Below are 22403 nucleotides of genomic sequence, written 5' to 3'. Positions count from 1 at the left end.
ATTTTAATGGAAAGGTATATGCTGATTTATTCTGCTTACTGCCTATTCAACAACCTACAAAGACAGTTTCCAATCTGTATTATAGATAACATTACTTTGAATATCTTTGTTTCCTTGTCCAGTTGATTCTTTTTTTTTTTTTTTTTTTAATTGATCATTCTTGGGTGTTTCTCGCAGAGGGGGATTTGGCAGGGTCATAGGACAATAGTGGAGGGAAGGTCAGCAGACAAACATGTGAACAAGGGTCTCTGGTTTTCCTAGGCAGAGGACCCTGCGGCCTTCCGCAGTGTTTGTGTCCCTGGGTGCTTGAGATTAGGGAGTGGTGATGACTCTTAACGAGCATGCTGCCTTCAAGCATCTGTTTAACAAAGCACATCTTGCACCGCCCTTAATCCATTTAACCCTGAGTGGACACAGCACGTGTTTCAGAGAGCACAGGGTTGGGGGTAAGGTCACAGATCAACAGGATCCCAAGGCAGAAGAATTTTTCTTAGTACAGAACAAAATGAAAAGTCTCCCATGTCTACCTCTTTCTACACAGACACGGCAACCATCCGATTTCTCAATCTTTTCCCCACCTTTCCCCCCTTTCTATTCCACAAAACCGCCATTGTCATCATGGCCCGTTCTCAATGAGCTGTTGGGTACACCTCCCAGACGGGGTGGTGGCCGGGCAGAGGGGCTCCTCACTTCCCAGTAGGGGCGGCCGGGCAGAGGTGCCCCTCACCTCCCGGACGGGGCGGCTGGCCGGGCGGGGGGCTGACCCCCCCACCTCCCTCCCGGAAGGGGCGGCTGGCCGGGCGAGGGGCTGACCCCCCCACCTCCTTCCCGGACGGGGCGGCTGGCCGGGGAGAGGGGCTCCTCACTTCCCAGTAGGGGCGGCAGGGCAGAGGCGCCCCTCACCTCCCGGATGGGGCGGCTGGCCGGGCCGGGGGCTGACCCTCCCACCTCCCTCCCGGAAGGGGCGGCTGGCCTGGCGGGGGCTGACCCCCACCACCCTCCCGGACGGGGTGGCTGCCGGGCGGAGGGGCTCCTCACTTCTCAGACGGGGCGGCTGCTGGGCGGAGGGGCTCCTCACTTCTCAGACGGGGCGGCCGGGCAGAGACGTTCCTCACCTCCCAGACGGGGTCGCGGCCGGGTAGAGGCGCTCCTCACTTCCTAGATGGGATGGCGGCCGGGCAGAGACGCTCCTCACTTTCCAGACTGGGCAGCCAGGCAGAGGGGCTCCTCACATCCCAGACGATGGGCGGCCAGGCAGAGACGCTCCTCACTTCCCAGACGGGGTGGCGGCCGGGCAGAGGCTGCAATCTCGGCACTTTGGGAGGCCAAGGCAGGCGGCTGAGAGGTGGAGGTTGTAGCGAGCCGAGATCACGCCACTGCACTCCAGCCTGGGCACCATTGAGCACGGAGTGAACCAGACTCCGTCTGCAATCCCGGCACCTCGGGAGGCCGAGGCTGGCGGATCACTCGTGGTTAGGAGCTGGAGACCAGCCCGGCCAACACAGCGAAACCCCGTCTCCACCAAAAAAATACGAAAACCAGTCAGGCGTGGCGGCGCGTGCCTGCAATCGCAGGCACTGGGCAGGCTGAGGCAGGAGAATCAGGGAGGGAGGCTGCAGTCAGCAGAGATGGCAGGAGTACAGTCCAGCTTCGGCTAGGCATCAGAGGGAGACCATGGAAAGAGAGGGAGAGGGAGACCCTGGGGAGAGGGAGCGGGAGAGGGAGGGAGAGGGGGAGGGGGAGGGAGAGCCAGTTGATTCTTTTTTAACATCAGATGGGTAATGTGCCAACATCATGACAAGGTTTGAGGGAGGGGCATCACATACAAGAGCATAAAAACCCAATCATCACACTTATGAACTATAAAAAGATAACTTGTCAAATTGATTCTTAAGGATATATCCTTTAAGTGAAATTAAGTCAAAGTTGACGAACATTTTAAATACTTTTCTCACTCTGTCATCCTGGTTAGAGTGCAGTGGCCCAATAATAGCTAACTATAAACTCAAACTCCTGTACTCAAGCAATCCTCCCACCTCCGCCTCCCAAGTAGCTGGGACCACAGGCATGCACCACCATGCCTAGCTAATTTTTTATTGCTGTTGTAGAGATGGGTTGCCCAGGCTGGTCTTGAACTCCTGGGCTTAAGCCTTCCTCCCTCTTCAGCCTACCAAAGTGCTGGGATTACAGGCATGAGCCCCTGCACCTGACTTAAATACTTTTTAACACTTTTTAGCATTCTTAAGGAAAATCAGGAGAAGGGGATACCAGAGCTGGGTATTGAAGGATAAGCAGAAGAGAAGCAGAAAGAAAAGTGAGGGGAAAACATCAACAGGAAGAAGTTCATTGCCTTCAAGTTGATCTTACATCATACTCTAAGGCAAGACATATTTTGGGTTAGTAGATTATAAAGATGAGTAGTTTCAAAAGAGAACTTTGGGGATAATCTAAGATAAAAGACTGAAGGATAAGAGTTGGGGATTTTTTTTTTTCATTCAACTCTTTAGCAGACTGTAAAGAGCTGGAGCACCTAAAATGTTAACACGCACATTTTCATGATCCACATACCAGACAGAATTTTCAAGTAAGCCAAACAACTATTACCTTTTATCCTACTCTTCCAATATCTACTCAACCTCTTTCTGCCCCCAGGAAAAGTACAGAACTGCAGGCTACTTAATGCAAAGTTGTCATTGTTTTTAATTTAGTGTATGGAAAAATAACCTGCAATGATTATATAAAAACTTATTCCTAGGAGTAAAGGGTACGTACACAGATTTCAACTCTGTAAAAACAGTTTGGGGACAGAGGATCTGCATTCTAATGAGCACCTCAGCTAATTCAGATGTAGGTAGTCTTCAGACTACACCATATTGAACAACCTATTCTAGATCTTTGCTACTCAAAGGGTGGTTCCTGTATTAGTGATAAAAGCTTCACCTGGGAACTTACTTGAAATGTAGAATCTCAGACCTTACCACAGACCTACTATATAGAATCTGCAGTTTAAGAAGTTTCCTGGTGATTTGCATGCACATTAATTGTGAATAAACTCTATTCTGTAGGCTGTCAATAAAGAATCTGTGAGTAGATTCAACAAGGTAAAAACATTCCATGAAAAATACAGGTCCCATCCATTTGTTTTTTGGAGCATTATTTGGGCTTCACTGCTTTTATAGTGAATATGCAGCAAGGAGCCTTGTATCTCAAATTCTTTCTAGCATCCTGTGACATATAAAACTCATTCACTAACATTCCAGGAGATGTAATGAGAAAAAAATGAGATCTAAATGATGTCTTAGAAGTTCTCTAGGTATCTCCTTCTTATATATCAATTTCTATTTTCAATGTGTAAATGACTTTATAGGAGGTTGCAGCAAAAAAGATTTAAACAGCTCAAAGTATGATCAATAGATGCTAAATGATATGAAATTAGTTTTGTTTTTATATCATGTTAGTTTCTATTGACCAACCTTTTAAATTGTAAAATTATGCAGCTGAAACTAAAATAGGAGAAATTATGGCACTTTATTTAACATTATCTAGTTGATATTTTAAGAGATGCAAAATAGGTAGAAATACAACTGATGGGCCATGAGCGGTGACTTATGCCTGTAATCCTGGCACTTTGGGAGGTCAAGGCGAGCTGATCATGAGGTCAGGAGATTGAGACCATCCTGGCTAACAGAGTGAAACCCTGTCTCTACTAAAAATACAAAAAATTAGCCAGGCCTGGTGGCACACACCTGTAGTCCCAGCCACTAGGGAGGCTGAGGCAGGAGAATCGCTTGAACCCGGGAGGCAGAGGTTGCAGTGAGTCGAGATCACGCCACTGCACTCCACAGAGTGAGACTCTGCCTCAAAAAGAAAAAAAAAAGGAAAGAAATAAATCTGATAGAGATATGTATTTCATTGTATTAGTCTCTTAAAAGAATCTGACTAGAGATAACCACCTTGCAATGAAATCTGAGCAATTGTTAGGATGCCAAATATTTCATTAAGTAGTTAAATAATTTTTTCAGATAGGTATAGTAGGATTTGGAATAAACCCAGAGGGAAAAATACATTTTGGACCAAGTGACATTCGTGTATTCTACAATTTTCTGTATTCCAAATATACTTAGAGAGCTAAGTTTCAAAGTTTGTTAGACCTTAAAAATGCTGTGTAACTTTAGTCAGCATCACCTTTCATGTTAAATAAGACAATGGTTTTGGTTAAGAAAAACAGTATTAGCCATAGAGCACTTACAAGTTTTTGATTGGTACCGAAAATTATATGTTTTGATAATCACTTCACTATAAAAACACTTAGGTGAAAATTTAAGGAGATGGTAGAAGACCAATCTCCTCTACTTGTAAATGCAAACTCAACCACATTCTGTCTCTTCAATCTTGTTCTTGTTGATGATAAGGAGGATGATGATTATGAAAGAAAACAAAAGAGGCTAAGAAAAGAAGAAAACCAGAAGAGAAAATATGGGAAGTGGAAGAGATCCCAATGAGACCTATCAGTAAGGAGGCTTTATGCCATTCAGACAGATAAATGTAAAGCCACCAGAAACAACATCAACAACAAAAGAAGAACTGGAATGTTGAAGCTTTTCTCCTTAAAACTAAAAATAAATGCCATTTCTTTATAAAACTAAGCTTCATTATTAGTGATCATACTTCACAGTTGTTGGAGCTTAGAAAACAGTACCCCGGGCTGGGCGTGGTGGCTCACGCCTGTAATCCCAGCACTTTGGGAGGCCCAGGTGGGCAGATCACCTGAGGCTGGGAGTTCAAGACCAGCCTGACCAACATGGAGAACCCTCGTCTCTACTAAAAATACAAAATTAGCCGGGCGTGGTGGCACATGCCTGTAATCTCAGCTACTTGGGAGGCTGAGGCAGGAGAATCTCTTGAACCCGGGAGGCAGAGGTTGCGATAAGCCAAGATTGCACCATTGCACTCCAGCCTGGGCAACAAGAGTGAAACTCCATCTCAAAAAATAAAAAAGAAGGAAAGAAAACAGTACCCCAAAATATGGCATGTTGACATGCTGAACTGAAGAAGCCGCCGGGCCTCCCTGACCTCCCCCTACTTCACACCCCACAGTCTCTCCCTAAGCCTTTATCCGCCTACAATCCAGATCCATCTAAAGGAATAATTGTTTTTTCTTTCTCTCTCTGTAAGGCCAAGAATGAACCCACACCTGAACAGAACCTTTCACAAGACAATGTACAAATTAATCTGTTCTCTGATCCACTCATTCTCCCTAATAATGCCCTCAACAGAATTCCCCTTCTTCCCCCTCCCATAACATACACCAGGATGGTATGAAAGCTTCGGAATCACGGTGCTTGGGTAATCACTGTGATTCTCCCCTTGTATACATGTTAAATAAATCTGAATGCCTTTTATCCTATTAATCTGCTTTATGTCAGTGATTTCCAGTGAACCTTCAGAGGGCCCAGGGGAAACTTTCACCTTGGCCCCACACAGTCCATTTGGCTGGTCAGGGAGAATGGGTAGAAGTCCCTTGGTTGCTATCGCATAATTCATGGTATATTATTTCTCAAACTTGCAACATTTATACATACCACTCACTATTTTTGGTCCTTTTTTTATTATTAATGTAACATTTTTCTTTTACTCTCTCTCTTTTTTTTTTTTTTTTTTTGAGACGTCGTCTATTTCTGTCGCCCAGGCCGGAGTGTAGTAACGCGATCTTGGCTCACTGCAACCTCCGCCTCCCAGGTTCAAGCAATTCTCCTGTCTCAGACAAGTAGCTGGGATTACAGGTGTCCACCACCATGTCCGGCTAATTTTTGTGGGTTTTTTTTTTTCTTCCTTTTGAGACGGAGTCTTGCTCTGTCACTTAGGCTAGAGTGCAGTGGCTCAATCTCCGCGCACTGCAACCTCTTCCTCCCGAGTTCAAGCAATTCTCCTGCCTCAGCCTCCCGAGTGGCTGGGACTACAGGCACGTGCCACCATGCCCAGCTATTTTTTGTATTTTTAGTAGAGATGGGGTTTCACCATATTGGCCAGGCTGGTCTCGAACTCCTGACCTCGTGATCCGCCCACCTCGGCCTCCCAAAGTATTCAGATTAGAGGCGTGAGCCATGGCACCCAGCCTAATGTAACATTTTTCTTCAAATCAATTTACTTGTTATTCTTTATTTTTATTTTTAGAGATGGGGTCTCTGTTGCCCAGGCTGAAGAGTAGTGATACAATCACAGCTCACTGCAACCTGGAACTCCTGGGCTCAAGCAATCCTCCTACCTCAGCCTCCCAAGTAGCTGAGACTACAGGCATGTGCCAATATGCCTGATTAGGAAATCAACTTACTTTTGATAAAATATAACTTTTTCCTAGGAAAAAGTTTCCATGAATTACCCATGGAATTATATTCCATGTAATAATATATTACATATATTTGAATATATGTAAAATAAAGAAAAATTGTAAAACGCCCATATGCCACCAAAAGCATCTCACGAACTAACAGTGTTTGGAAAATCCAAACATAATAGGTGCTCAATAAATATGTGGTAAATTAAGGAATAAATTGACTTATTTTTAGTAGCTTGTTCAGGAACTGGAACACACAAGATACAAATAAGAAATCATTGCCTATTAAGACTTTGCCTCTCCTGACATATGTTTAATTGTAATAATCAAAGTCTCAGGGTTTACCTAATGATTGCTATTAATCAAATAAAATTTGGTAACATTTCAGTGATCCTTTTTTATTGATCACTCACCTTGCAAAGAATGAGATCAAAGAAAAAGCAGAAAGTGGTCCCAAACAGATTCTTCTGAATAAAATTGATCAAATCACTCTTCAACAAATACCTATAATATGAGAGACACTGTGTTAGCTTCTGAAAATGCAAAGATAAATAATCCTTAATCCTGAACTAAACTGCTGTAGTTCAGTTTAGTTTAATTTAATAAGGAAACCAGACAGTTAAACAAATAAATGCAATGCAGAGTGGTAAGTATGACAGGTATGTTTCAGTGCCACAGGATTACAAAGGAATAAGTGACCAAAAGTGCCTGAGTAAAGCCAAGGTGAGGTTTTTAAATTTAAATTTAAATTTAAATGATTCTTGAGTGCTATTAAGGTTACAGGACCTGGATGTTAGCTGCTACCTGACTCTGCTGAAACCTTCACCACTCTTCCTCACCAATATTTTCTAACCTTTTATTTGTTTTGTTTTTTATCCACAGCACTTATCATGATTTAGCATACTATATATTTTGTCTTATTTATTGTGTCTATTGCCAATCACCCCATATTAGAATGTGAGTGTCACAAGGGCAGGGATATCTGTCTGTTTTGTTCACTGATGTATCATCAGTGTCTGAAAGAGTGACACATAAAAGTTCTAAATGAAATATTTAAAAGGTAGACAAAGCTCACACCTATAATCCTAGCACTTTGGGAGGCCAAGGTGGGAGCATTGCTTGAGCCCAGGAGTTTGAGGCCAGCCTGGGCAACATAGTGAAACCCTGTCTCCATTAAAAGAAAAGAAAAGAAAAAAAAAAACTAGCTGGGCATGATGACTCATGTCTGTAGTCCTAGCTTCTCAGGAGGCTGAGGCAAGGGGATACCTGGAGCCTGAGAAGTCAAGGTTACAATGATCTGTGATCCCACCACTGCACTCTGGCCTGAGCGACAAGGTGAGATGTGGTCTCAAAAAAGAAAAGAAATATTTAAAAATAACCTAAATAGTTAACGAAAAGTAAAGAGTTTGGATTAGACTTCCCTTCCTCTACTCTTCCACAGTTTAATAAAAACACATGCTGTCTGCAATTGCAAAATTGTGGAACCAACCCAAATGCCTGTCAACCAACGAGACTGTGGTATATACATATATATATATATATGTATATACAACCAAAGAACTGTGGTATATACATATATGATAGAATATTACTCAAGATAAAAAGAAATGAATTAAGTGTATTTGCAGAGACCTGGATGAGACTGGAGGCTATTTTTTATTTTATTTTATTTATTTTTTTGGAGACAGACTTTAGCTATTGTTGCCCAGGCTGGAATGCAATGGCACAATCTTGGCTCACCGCAACTTCCATCTCCTGAGTTCAAGTGATTCTCCTGCCTCAGCCTCCTGAGTAGCTGGGATTATAGGCATGTGCCACCACACCCGGCTAATTTTGTATTTTTATTAGAGACGGGGTTTTTCCACGTTGGTCAGGCTGGTCTCAAACTCCCGACCTCAGGTAATCCACCTGTCTCGGCCTCCCAAAGTGCTGGGATTATAGGCATGAGCCACAGTGCCTGGCCCTGGAGGCTATTATTCAAAGTGAAGTAACTCAGGAATGGAAAACCAAACATTGTATGTTCTCACTGATATGTGGGAGCTAAGCTATGAGGACACAAAGGCATAAGAATGATACAACGGCTGGGCGCGGTGGCTCATGCCTGTAATCCCAGCACTTTGGAAGGCCGAGGCGGGTGGATCACGAGGTCAAGAGATCGAGACCATCCTGGCCAACATGGTGAAACCCCGTCTCTACTAAAAATACGAAAAAATAGCCGGGCGTGGTGGCGGGCGCGTGTAATCCCAGCTACTCGGGAGGCTGAGGCAGGAGAATGGCGTGAACCCGGGAGGCGGAGCTTGCAGTGAGCAGTGATGGCGCCACTGCACTCTAGCCTGGGCCACTGAGCAAGACTTTGTCTCAAAAAAAAAAAAAAAAAAAAAGATACAATGGACTTGGGGGATTTGGGGGAAAAGGGTGGGAGGGAGTGAGGGATAAAAGACTACAAATATGGTGCAGTGTATACTGCTCAGGTGATGGGTGCACCAGAATCTCAGAAATCACCACTAAAGAACTTATGTAACCCCAATAACCTATGGAAAAAAAATGTTGTCATTATATTGTCTGAAAGAGGAAATAGGAGCCCATTAACTCATCATATAATTTCTGAATCTAGTTAGATATTATATGACATTTTATATCCTTATTTAACAATAGATATTAAAGGTCTATTTATCCCTTTTAGAGCTGTTATTGTTATTTAGAATATTTATGGAATAATTGATGACATCTCCATTTGAAAAATGTAAATGGGAATGATATAATAATCATTGAAAAACCAAGTTTTTGTTAAAGTAATGCTAGTCCCAATAACATTTGAAAATATATTTAGAACTCATCCACTTTGAATGTAAAAAGTTTATTTCTTTTTTAATAACATTCACTAATATTAATAATATGCTGGAAAAGCCGTTGAAGTGTCACAGAGTTACAGAGCTAGAAAGTAACTTAGATTATTTGGTTCGCATCTTTTCCATAAAGCATGTAAATATCTAAGCTACTCAGGATTCAAATATTTCTTAGTACAAAAACACATTTAGATATATCTATAAGAAGCATTATGAATCCTTTCAGATAACAGACCTAATCTTTAAATTTTAATGTGAACGTTTGACCTCACATTGATTCTCTCCCCTTGTGCTTCACATCAATTATCACAGAACTGTTGGGTTTAACCTGCAGTTTATATACAATTTAAAGAATGGAGAAACATAGGTTGATAGTCACTTATATGTTATTTATGTTCAACAACAATACTCTGCTTTAAAACATCAATTCTGAAAGCAATATTCTAATTTCACTTAGAATATTGAAATAAGAATACATTGATGACATTTGTTCTTTATTTATATTCCAATTTTTAAATGGAAGAGTGAGAATAACATCAAGACCCTATTCTTTAATAATAAGGAAAATCAAACTTTGTCCCCAAGTGATATGTGCATTTGCATCAACTCTTCTTAATTTAACCTTAAAGTTATTTAAGCAGAAGTGACTGAATTTTTGAAGCAAACTAAATTCAATTGAATATTTCTGCTTACTCATTAATTATATTGAGCATATAAATCACTTTATCCGTATTTTCCACACTCCCATGGAAAAAGATTCAGGAATTATTTATTTATTTATTTGAGACAGAGTTTTGCTCTTATTGCCCAGGCTGGAGGTCAATGGCACGATCTTGGCTCACCACAACCTCCGCCTCCTGGGTTCAAGCGATTCTCCTGCCTCAGCCTCCCAAGTAGCTGGGACTACAGGCATGCGCCACCACGCCTGGCTAATTTTGTATTTGTAGTAGAGACAGGGTCTCACCTTGTTGGCCAGGCTGGTCTTGGACTCCCGACCTTAGGTGATCTGCCCACCTCTGCCTCCCAAAGTGCTGGGATTACAGGTGTGAGCCACCAGGCCAGGCCTTATTTATTTTTATTTATATTTATTTATTTATTTTTTGTGGTGGAGTCTCACTCTGTCACACCCAGGCTGGAGTCCAGTGGCATGATCTCGGATCACTGCAACCTCTGCCTCCTGGGTTCAAGTGATTCTCCTGCCTCAGCCTCCCACGTAGCTGGGACTACAGGCACGAACCACCACACCTGGCTAATTTTTTTGTATTTTTAGTAGAGACGGGATTTCGCCATGTTTGCCAGGCTGGTCTCAAACTCCTGACCTCAGGTGATCCACCTGCCTCGGCCTCCCAAAGTGCTGGAATTGCAGGCATGAGCCACCTCACCTGGCTGATTATTACTTTCAATATCACCCCCACCAAGATAGCTCTAAAAAGAATAAGCAAAGGTTATGGAATATTGATGAAATAAAGAGTTGCCATTTTTACGAGCTCAGAGAAAATATATTTTGGCTCTATGCAGTTTCTTCTCTCAGTTTTATAATTACTTGTCCTCTTAACACGTTGCTCATCTTTCCCCCAACCCCACCCACCCTCAGACAGTGTCTTGCTCTGTCACCCAGGCTGGAGTGTAGTGGCATGATTACAGCTTACTGCAGCCTCAACCTCCAGGGCTCATGTGATCCTCCTGCCTCAGCCTCCCAAGTAGCTGGGACTACAGGCACACACCATCATGCCAGACTAATTTTTGTATTTTTTGTAGAGACGGGGTTTCACTATGTTGCCCAGGCTGGTCTCAAACTCCTGAGTTTAATTGATCCACCTGTCTCAGCCTCTCAGAGTGCTGAGATTACAAGCATGAGCCACTCACTGCTCCTGGCGTCATAGTTTTAAAAGGTATAATTTTCTGCTTACTGTTTTTTCTTTAGGATAATCCAAAGCCAAATGTTGCTCATCTTTATACTAGTTAGAAGAAGGTTTTACAATATTGGTTCTCATTTGTTACGTATAGCTAATATTTATTGAGCTAATTTTATTATGTGCCAGACATTGTGGAAGAGCTTTATGTGCATTAGCCCATTTAATTCTCACAGCAACCCTATGAGATACATACAGTTGTATGCCCTTTTTACCAAGAAGAAAACTGAGACAGAGGGGCTAAATGCCCCCACCAAAATTACAGAACTAATAAAAGATGGAGATGGAATTGAAACCTTGGCAGTCTGACCAAATCCTGTATTTTTTTTTTTTTACAGACGAAGTCTCACTCTGTGCCAGGCTGTTGTGCAGTGGCAAGATCTCGGCTCACTGCAACCTCCGCCTCCCGGGTTCAAGCAATTCTCCTGCCTCAACCTTCCAAGTAGCTGGGACTACAGGCATGCACCACCATGCCAGGCTAATTTTTTTGTATTCTTAGTAGAGATAGGGTTTCACCATGTTGGCCAGGCTAGTCTCGAACTCCTGACCTCAAATGATCCACCCACCTTAGCCTCCCAAAGTGCTGTGATTACAGGCGTGAGCCACCACTCCTGGCCAAATCCTATACTCCTAAGGATTGTACAATGCAGCAAGTTTTTCATACAGTTGTCTGCAGATATTTTTAAAGGCTGACTAATAAATCCTACGTCTTTGTGACTCAATACTACTAAGAGAAGCTTTGCATGGTTTCAGTGTTTTCAAATGACGTGGCCAAGCACTTTTGCTCCGGATGGTAAACTGAAACAAAGAAGCGACTTCATATCTGAATGAGGTTGGTTTTCCTGGCTAGGCATATATTCCTAAAGCCCATGAAAGATTATGTAGGAAGAATTCTTATCAATGATTCAAACATTTTAAATGCTATTTTTATAATTTGTATTGATTCTGTAATACAGGATCTTAAATTCAGATAATGACCATTATTTTTTGGAATTCCTTACCCTTCTGAAGAACAACTTTAGGTTTAATGACCCTTAAGGTCATAGCAGAAAGCATTTTATTAGTTCAATGTCTTTCAGCTACTTGGTGCTAACGGAAAAACTGCTAGAAATTCTCATTGCTGCTTTGTTTAATATACAGAATTTATATTCTGTATATTAGATTCTGTATATACAGATTACAATCCCAGCACTTTGGGAGGCTGAGGCAGGTGGATCATATGAGGTCAGGAGTTTAAGACAAGCCTGGCCAAGGTTTAGTAAAACCCTGTCTCTACTAAAAATACAAAAATTAGCTGGGCAGGGTGGTGGGTGCCTGTAATCCCAGCTACTTGGGAGGCTGAGGGAGGAGAATTTCTTGAATTCAGGAGGTGGAGGTTGCAGTGAGCCAAGATCACACCATCGCACTCCAGCCTGGGTGACAAGAGTGAAACTCCATCTCAAAAAAATTTAAAAATAAAAAAAGAGAGAGAGAGAACTTATGTGACTGGAAAGTTATACAAATGAAGTACACAGACAATTTGTTATGGAGCCTAGACAAGTTGTTAAGAACATAAGCTCTAGAGTCAGAATTCCAGCCTTCTACTTACTTTTTGAAGGATTTTTAAATAAGCTACTTCCCCCCTTGTTTTTTCATCTGTTAACTAGAAGTGTTCTAGTTTATGGTAATTATTTTGCTGTTCAAGTTAGACAACATCTAGTTTCTTATAAACACTATATGTAGTATTATTTATTTTCACCAACCCTATTATTTTTCTCCCACAACATAGAATTTGTCTTAGAAGTGGGGAAAATAATCACGTTAAAGTGGAAGTAATTTGTCTATGTTAGACATTCTGTTAATTGACCAAATGGAGTGTTCCTTTTACCAGTGCAATATCCTTTTGTGGCAAATGCTGTATATATATATAATTGAGGAAAGGGGAAAAGTGAAGAGGTCTCCAAGTAACTAATAGCAGTATTTACCTTTTAAGCACAAAATCTAGATAAGGTGGTCATTAATCCTAAGGAGCAAAACAGAGTCAAATGGTATATGACTTTGTAATGCAGCACTTTGCCATACATGAGTAAAACTAAAAAATAAAGACAAATGTGTTAATGGTTCAACCAAAGTTAAACCTGGAAGCTCCTATCAGGGTATCTTATTTAGGTGAGACGGGAGGGTTGTTTGAGTCTAGGAGTTCAAGATCAACCTAGGCAACACAGCAAGACCCCATCTCTAGAAAAAATAGGGTAATCTTTTTTAAATAGAGCAAATCAGAAAATTCACAAAGCTAAGATGACTAGTAAATATATTATGTGCCAAAACACATATATAGATTTTGCAATGATATTTATAGGATTGAATGTGAAAATAAAAGTATGTTATTGCCTCTCTGAGGTTTTGTGTCCTCCTTGCTTTGTGTTACGCCTGTGTCTGCAACTTTTCACAATCATTAAATACATTTAATGCTTCTAGCTCCTAAAATAGTCATGAAAATAGAACTACAAACCTTTAGACTAGGAATTATTCTAGAAACTCATTCAGATCCTTCTGTAGTTTATAAGCATGATGACTGAGTATTCTCCCGCATGTGTGAGACGTGCTGCCCTTAAACTTTGTTATGGTGTCGCACACTGCCAGTCTGAAATGGAAGAAAAATAAATAAAAGCAAAAAGCTAATTTTTAAAAAGTGGCTGTCAATTACTTTTATCATCCATAAGCCTTCCTTTTTTCTTCTTTTTGAGATGGGATATTGCTCTGTTGCCTAGGCTGGGGTGCAGTGGCACAATCATAGCACACTGTAGCCTCAAATTCCTGGGTTCAAGGGATCCTCTGCCTCAACACAACTGGCTAATTTTTTTATTAGCTGGTGTCTCACTGTGTTGACCCAGGCTGGTGTCAAACTCCTGGCCTCAAGGGATCCTCCTGCCTCAACCTCCCAAAATGTTGGGATTACAGGCATGAACCACCATACCTGGTCCAGGATGTTAACTTTGGAGAACAGTTTATTTATGGAATATAGGTCCTCTCTCCTAACTATGCTGAATTGTTCCTTGACTTTCTAGGTTTTTTTGTTTTTGTTTTTTAAAGATGGAATCTCCCTCTGTCATTCAGTTTGGAGTACAGTGGTGAAATCATAGCTCGCAGCAACCTCAAGCTCCCAGGCTCAAGTGATCTTCCCACCTCAGCCTCCTGAGTAGCTAGGACTACAGGCATGCACCACCATGCCTGGCTAATTTTTTTTATTTTTTGTGGAGTTGGGGGTCTGCCTATGTTGGCCAGGCTGGTCTTGAACACCTGGCCCTGAAAGATCCTCCCACCTCAGCTTCCCAAAGAACTGGGATTATGATGTCAGCCACCACACTCAGCAGACTTTCTACTATTATTGTTGTATTTAGCTTTGTGTTGCTTAAATTGTCAAGAACTAATATTAAGAATGAAGTTAATGGTATTAATGCACAAATATACTGATCTCTGCCAAGTCAAAAATGTAAGACTATAGTATCCTAACTGCTGAGTTACTTCTTGATAACCTAATGCATTAGTTTGCTAGAGCTGCCAATAACAAGTATCACCAATTGTGTGGCTTAGAAATTTATTGTCTCAGTTTTGGACGCCACAGATCCAAGATCAAGGTGTTGGCAGAAATGATTTTTCTGTGGGCAGAGAGGGAAAATCTGCTGCATATCTCTTTCCGGCTTCTGGTGGTTTTTGTCTTAGTTTATAGAAGCATTACCTGAACCACGGCCTTCATCTTCAGATGGTATGCGTGTCTCTCTGTCCAAACTTTCCCTTTCATAAGGACACCAGTCCTATTGGATTAGGGTCCACCATAATGACCTCATCTTTACTTGATCACCTGCAAAGACCTTGTTTCCAAATAAGCTCACATTTCGAGGGGTTAGGACTTCAACATGCAAATTTTTGACTTCAACATGCATATTTTTGGGCAACAAAATTTAACTCATAACACAATAGCCTACCTGGCCTCACCCAAACTTCACCCAGCAGCCAAGATCCTTCAGGAACTGGCTGCATTTGCCTTTCTTGCCTTTTTTTTTTTTTTTTTTTTTTTTTTTACCAGGTGCAGTGGGGCAATCACAGCTCACTGCAGCCTCAACCTTCCAGGCTCAAGAGATTCTCCCACCTCAGCCTCCCCTGTAGCTGGGACTACAGAGGTGCACACCACCATGCCTGGCTAGTTTTTTTATTTTTTGTAGAGATGATGGGCAGGGGGTGGTCTCCCTATGTTGCCTAGACTGGTATCAAACTCCTGGGCTCAAGCCATGCATCCAACTCGGCCTCCCAAAATGCTGGGATCACAGGCCAGAGCCACTGCACCTAGCCTGTAGTCAGCATTTCTAACCAGTTCCCAGGTGATGCTTTCAAGACCTCTTTTAGCACTACATGTTTTCAGCTTAATCAAACTTTTTTATTTTCTCCTAAACTGCAAACTTTCCATATTTCAAAACAACACAAAAAGTTCTCAGACTATTAATGCGGAGAAGAATCTTGGTAATTTAGAACACTACCTTTGGCCAGGCTCAGTGTCTAACGCCTGTAATCCTAGCAGTTTGGGAGGCCAAGGTGGGCAGATTACTGGAGCCCAGGAGTTCAAGACCCGCCTGGGCAACATAGCAAAACCCCATGTCTACAAAAAATACAAAAATTAGCCGGTGTGGTGGCGCATGCCTGTAGTCTCAGCTCCTCGGGAGGCTGAGGTGGGAGGATCATCTGAGCCTGGGGACCTCAAGGCAACAGTGAGCCGTGATTGCGCCACTACACTCTAGCCTGGATGACAGAGCAAGACCCTGTCTCAAAAAAAAAAAAAAAAAAAAAAATTACAGCATGGAGACAGCAGAGGATTAAATAAGTGCAAGGATTCACTAACGTTTGGGAGCAAAACAGTAATATAATAAATGCAATGATTAAGAAAACTAGACATTTTTGGAGAGTAATTTTGCAATATTTAAAATGTACTCACCCTTGGATTTAGCAATTTTTCTCCCAGGAATTTATCTTGCAGGTGTTCTCATACATGAACAAAATGGCATTCATTCAAGGCATTCACTGTAGCATTGTTCCTACTAGCAAAAGATTAGAAACAGTCTAAATGTCCTCTGGCTCAGGTAATTATGGTACCTCACTGTCTTCATGCATCTTACAATTACAGCTAGGTTCTTTATTTCCATGCTTTGATTCTAATCCTTAGGAAACTTGGCCTTGGGGTACTGCTTGTTATTGTGAGATAGAAAAAATAATGTTTTAATTCCTAGTCCATAAAAGACAGTTTAAAAAATGAACATAGAGCCACTAAAAAGATAAAGTTAGCTCTATGTGTTCTAAGAAGGATAATTTTCCAAGATACATATTTCTGGGGGGAGAAAAGGATATGAGCATAACAGTATGTATAGTATGTACCATTTGTGCTTAAAAATAAATTGCATGTCTCTCAAAAAAGAGATTTAAAAAAATTTTTTAATAAAAGTTGCAATGTTTATATCCACATAGAAATATTTGTGAAGAGAAATACAGGACACTGATAACAATGGTTTCCTCTAGGAAAGGAAACCTGGGATCTGTTGCTGAGGCTGGAGTGCAGTGGTGCAATCTCAGCTCACTGCAACCTCCGCCTCCCGGGTTCAAGAGATTCTCCTGCCTCAGCTTTCCGAGTAGCTGGGATTACAGGCATGAGCCACCATGCCCGGCTAATTTTTGTATTTTTTAGTAGAGACGGGGTTTCACCATGTTAGCAAGGCTGGTCTCAAACTCGTGACCTCAGGTGATCCGCCCGTTTTGGCCTCCCAAAGTGCTGGGATTACAGGCTGAGCCACTGTGCCAGGCCAGGCATACTTTTCAATGAATACTCTCTCATACCTTTTGAATTTTGCACCATACATGTGGGTTTCTTATGAAAAAACATATATTTTAAAAGACCCAAATAACTTGGGAAGAAGAAGAAGAAAGAGCTTTAGGAAGGGAAGTGAAAGCTATTTCTGCCAAGCGGCACAGCTCTGAAGTAGTTGAATAAATGCTTCACCCAGAGATGAGAGTCAAGAGAAAGGTAAAGAATTCCCACTCACATTTCCTCCACCATGAGGACTCTGTATGGATTTAAAATTAATTCAGTTTTGGAATAAAGAAATGACTGAATTTTCCAAAATTAAGGAAGGAAGAAAGAAAAGGAGGGAGAGAGAGAAGAAGTAGGGGAGGGAAAGGAAAAAATGCAATTGGTAGCAGCATGCAGGATGGCAGAGGAAATCTGAGGTTTCCTGGGTAGCCCAGGGAGTGAGCTGATAATTGTCTGCACTGTGTAGGAGAGATTGGCATGAGGCGGGAGAATAAGAGTCAATGCCATTTTAAAAGGAGAAATCAGACTTGTTGACTAATTGGACATGCTTGAGAACTAGGAATGAGCATATCGTGAGCAGGATGATTTTGCAGTGACAGCTTTCCAGGAAAAATTGCTGCATTCTCAACATCTGCATGCATCTGAGAATTACACCTGGATTCTTCACTTCCATGCCTTGATTTTAATCCTTAGGAAAGTAGGCCTTAGGGTACTACTTGTGATTCTAAAATGGAATAAGTAATGATTTAATTCCCAGCCAGTAAAGGGCAATCCAAATGACTGGCTCCACCATTTCCCTAGGGCTAGTTTGTAACCTGGGACAGAAATAAGCTGTGTGTATTAAATCAATACAATCACTCACAGGTGAAAAAAAAAAAAAAAAGAAAAAGAAAGGCATTGCTTTGGTGACTTTGTATTATATGAACTATTTCTGTTTCTGAACTGTTTACTTTCTTCAGATGATATAAGCCTGGCCACTTTTCTATGATGAGCTAACACCAGCTAGGAACTTGGTACCTTGAGCAAGTGCTCCAAGGTACTATGATGCAACTTACAACCCCTGCCTGTCGCACTGGGTGTCACAATGGCCAGGGTTGCCTAAAAGAGAAGATTGTGTAACACTTCACAGTGCTCAAGTGCTTTCCTTCTCTCTACCAGCTTCAATGGGAGCTTCTTATCTGAGCATGGGAACAGAGCAGACCAGGGGAAGTGTTAGTGTGTACCACCCAGAAGGCACTGTTGGTCATCCTCTGATCTCTTCAAGCTTGACCACGCGGATAATGAAATCACTGCCTACTACAGCATTCCCGATGTGAAACAGGATTACTACACAGTATATCTATGAAACACTGTGACATATGTGTTTGTCATGTTTTATTATTCAGAATTAGCAAAAGAAGTGGGGCTCTGCCTGCCTCCACAGATGCCACTGTCCTGCTTCTCCAACTTTGGCTCCTCAATTCTTGTCATTCCCTAAGGCTGCGTCCTCAGCACTCTTTTCTCTGTGTGATATTCTCCATTTCCACATTTTTGCATTTCACCCATCAGGTGATTGACTTCCAAATCCACTTCTGTAGCCTTGATTTCTCCTGGGGTTGATCTAACCACCTAGCAGGCACCTCTTCCTACTTACTTCAAAGTCAGAATTTCCAAAAATGAGTGCTTTACACCACCCCTTTCCTTCCAGTATTTTCTCTTCCTTACTTTTCTACACTACACCCCAAGTCTATCAAGCACGTAAGGTAGATTCCTAGAGTAATTTTTCTTCCTCCTTCTGTCTTGCCATGCACCTCATGCTAGAGCTGTGGCCTTGGTTCAGGACCTCGTCACCTCTCTACTCCTATTCTAACTACCTCTTGAATGGATTTCTCTATTTTTAGTTTCTCCTATTTCTATTTCTCTGTCACACTGTTGCCTGAATATTCCTTCAAATGCTCCGAACCTTCTGTGCAACAGAGTTTACCTTATTCCAACAAGCTGGGAATGTGTCCTAAAAATTTTCTCATGGTTTTTGTTGTCTCCTTGTAGCGTTATCATCATCGACAAATTTCTCTTAATGTAAATGTTTCTTTTTTTTTTTTTGGAGACGGAGTCTCACTCTGTTCCCTAGGCTGGAGTGCAATGGCACAATCTTGGCTCATCGCAATCTCTGCCTCCTGGGTTCAAGGGATTCTCCTGCCTCAGCCTCCTGAATAGTGGGATTACAGCCGCACCACCATGCCCAGCTTTTTTTTTTTTTTTTTTTTTTTGGTATTTTTAATAGAGACGGGGTTTCACACATTGGCCAGGCTGGTCTTGAACTTCTGACCCCAGGTGATCCACTCACCTCGGCCTCCCAAAGTGCTGGGATTATAGGGATGAGGCACCACGCTTGGCCTAAACTTTTCTTAAACTTTAATATTATTAGTCTATATCACATCCTGGGTAATGAGTTCTCTAAGTTTACCATGTTTGGGGTAAAAGTGTTTCTCAATTTGTGTTAAGATTCTAGCAAAATACTGCTCAAACTAAGTTTAAAGGCTAATTTTGTTGTTGTTGTATGTTTTTTTACAGACATGGTCTTGCTCTGTTGCAAAGGCTGGAGTGCAGTGGCACAGTATAGCTCACTGCAGCCAGCCTCAAACTCCCAGGCTCAAGCAACCCTCCAACCTTAGTCTCCCAAGTAGCTGGAACTACAGGTGTGTACCACCACACCTGGGTAATTTTTTTTTTAATTTTTAATTTTTATTTTTTGTAGAGACAAGGTCTCACTATGTTGCCCAGGCTGGTGTCAAACTCCTGGCCTCAGCTGATCCTTCTGTCTCGGCCTCTCAAAGTGCTAGGATTACTGGTGTGAGTTACTACACTTAGCCCACCACTTATTGTTTAAGGGCAATTTACTGACTCGTATAAACACAAAATCCAGAATTTTTTCTAGTCAGGCATGGCTGCTTCTAGTGGCTCAATATCATATTAGGAATATGTTTGTCTCTTTCTTCTGGACAACCCAAACTATACACTCAACCTGTTTGAACAACCCAGCAAAAAGACAGTTTTTACTTAAAACTTCTGCAAGAGAGTTTCGGCAAGGACTTTTCATTGTCCCAGATTTAGTCACATACCCATCTCTAAAAAAGTGCAGTGCCAAGAGAAAATATTTGACGAGACCTGTTTTACACACCTGCTATTGTGACAGAGAAATACAGAAAAAGAGGCAAGTTAACCTAACACAAATCTCAAAGTATTGATTATCTATAGAACAGAAGGTTTCTTGTACCAGAAGGAGTTGGGTGGACTGCTGGATGCACATGCGTGCAGGCACACACACACACACACACACACACACCCTTTGAATGCTTTTGGCTACATGTAACAAAATCCTCAACTCAAACGTACTTAAACAATAGAGTTCTTTAATTTACCTAACCAAAAGTCTACATAAAAAAATGTCAGGATGGTGTAGAGCCTTTTTCTATTTTCCTGCTGGATCACCCTCTGTCTTCCTTCAAGTCATAGGATGGTTGGGGCAGCTCCAAGCATTACACCCTCATACAAGGAGAAAGGGTAAGAGAGATCTTCCGTATCATCTTTCCCAGAAACTCGTAGCTGACTATTCTTGCCCTCATTGGCAGGGATTCAGTGAAAAGCACACCTCAGATCAATTTGGAAAGAAAAATGAGATAATTGGCTTAGGGCACCACATTTGTCCCTTGGGCTAGGTAAACTAGAATGGACTTTTAGCAAGAAAAAGTAAGTAAATAAAAAGGCCTTTAGGTAGGCCCCAAGTAATGTTTTACATAAGACTTTTTTCCTTGTGTTCTGAGATTTTTTTTTTTTTTTTTTGAGACAGGGGCTCACTTTGTCGCCCAGGCTGGAGTGCAGTGGCACGATCTTGGCTCTCTGCAGCTTCGACCTCAGGCCTTCCACTTGAGCATCACCATTGGCTGGTGAGGCCTCATTTTTATTGCCCTGCTCCCTCAGTTCCACCAGCTCATTTTTAAACTCCCTATTTATTTGCCTTTGTTTGTTAGGTTACACGTTCAAAATAAAAACTTTGAGAAGCCCTGAACTAAATAATCTAAGATTCTTTAGATTTCTGAAGTTAGGATTCAAAATTAAAAACAATATTTAAGAATCTCGGGGGCCAGGCACAGTGGCTCACCCCTGTAATCCCAACACTTTGGGAGACAGAGCAGGGAGGATTGCTTGAGCTCAAGACTTTGAAGCCAGCCTGGCTAACATAGTGAGACACCTCTCCCTTCTCTCCAATAAATAAATAAATAAATAAATAAATAAATAAATAAGCCATGCATGTTGGTGCACACATGTAGTCCCCGCCATGAAAGTGAGGCCTTACCAGCCAATGGCCCTGAAGCACCTCTGGAAAGGTACATCACTTCAGAATGGGATTTTAAAACCCCATTTCTCCCCCATTTCTTTCATTTTAAAGAATAAACTAAAGTTAGAAGAAGTAAAATGAGTTGACCTTGTTCTTCCACAGGTTATTTAGGATTATAGTCTGATTCTCTAATTCCCTAATCCCTTCATATCTTTTATGTCTTTATAATTCTGTATTTGTCTTCAGATTTTGCTCTTTACCCACACACTAAGAAGTCCTTAAAGATGAATCTTAATGGAGAAGTCATTACCTTATTTCAGTAGCCTTTTATGATCTTTCTCTAACACCATTCGATTATTCTTAATATATAATGTCCTAAACTACATGCAGCATTTGAGTTTCAATACACAGTGATCTATTCTGTTGTAGGCTGAACGGGCAGTGCTAAGCACTCCAACACTGAACATAATATTGTGTGTTCCAATCTTGCCTCTACGAGCCTCAGCTTCCTACCTCATGGGGTTGAAGTCCATGTGTAGTGTACTTAACATAGCCTGGTACACAGTTACTGCTATGTGTTAGCTGTTATTTTCTCATAACTTTTCCCCAAATTCTTCTTGACCAAAGATTCTGGAAATTGTTAGGTATTTCCCTCCCAGAGATAAAAGCCAATGTTGCCTATATCCACAGCCTTTTATCTCGTATTTAGAATCATTTCCATAAATTCATTTCCTTCACTTTATTTTTTTCCCCTCCTATATCTTTTGTTGTATCATTCACAATTTCACTTTCCTTGGAAACTAAGGGTGAAGGATCAGAACTCATACTATTAGAGTTAAAAGGGGTCTTAAATGAAGGAAGGGGCAGCTTAGAGAATTCAGGTCACTTGGCTTGAATCATCAATATTTCAAGTTCCCTATGCAAATCACATAGTTCCAATTTACCAATTTCCAAATCATAAATTTGGGTCAGTGTTCAAATTTCTGTTCCCTGTTTCTTTGCCTCTGTTCCCAATTTCTAACAAATCTCCATTATGTATTTGTCTGAATAGGTAAAATAATAAAAGAAAAAAATGGCAGGGGGTTGGAGGGAGAGTTGTTATAAATTATCTAAGTGTCTGAAGATAGGCTAGGTGATTGTGTAACCCTGTGCATACATA

The 22403-nt window shown here is 41.5% G+C and overlaps 2 non-coding genes across 2 annotated transcripts; one reads left to right on the top strand and one right to left on the bottom strand.

The window, feature by feature from the left end:
* Positions 1-1768: 1768 nt before the first annotated feature.
* On the bottom strand, positions 1769-1872 carry LOC115933891 (small nucleolar RNA U13). Its single transcript, XR_004069734.1, has one exon. It is a non-coding gene; the product is annotated as a small nucleolar RNA U13 (small nucleolar RNA).
* An 11747-nt stretch (positions 1873-13619) lies between these two features.
* LOC115933897 (small nucleolar RNA U13) lies at positions 13620-13722 on the top strand. The gene has a single exon (XR_004069738.1). It is a non-coding gene; the product is annotated as a small nucleolar RNA U13 (small nucleolar RNA).
* Positions 13723-22403: the final 8681 nt, after the last annotated feature.

Source organism: Gorilla gorilla, chromosome 11, assembly GCF_029281585.2.
Source record: "Gorilla gorilla gorilla isolate KB3781 chromosome 11, NHGRI_mGorGor1-v2.1_pri, whole genome shotgun sequence".
Taxonomy (NCBI): domain Eukaryota; kingdom Metazoa; phylum Chordata; class Mammalia; order Primates; family Hominidae; genus Gorilla; species Gorilla gorilla.
The sequence above is the reverse complement of the archived record's forward strand: the minus strand, read 5'-3'. Positions and strand labels throughout refer to the sequence as shown.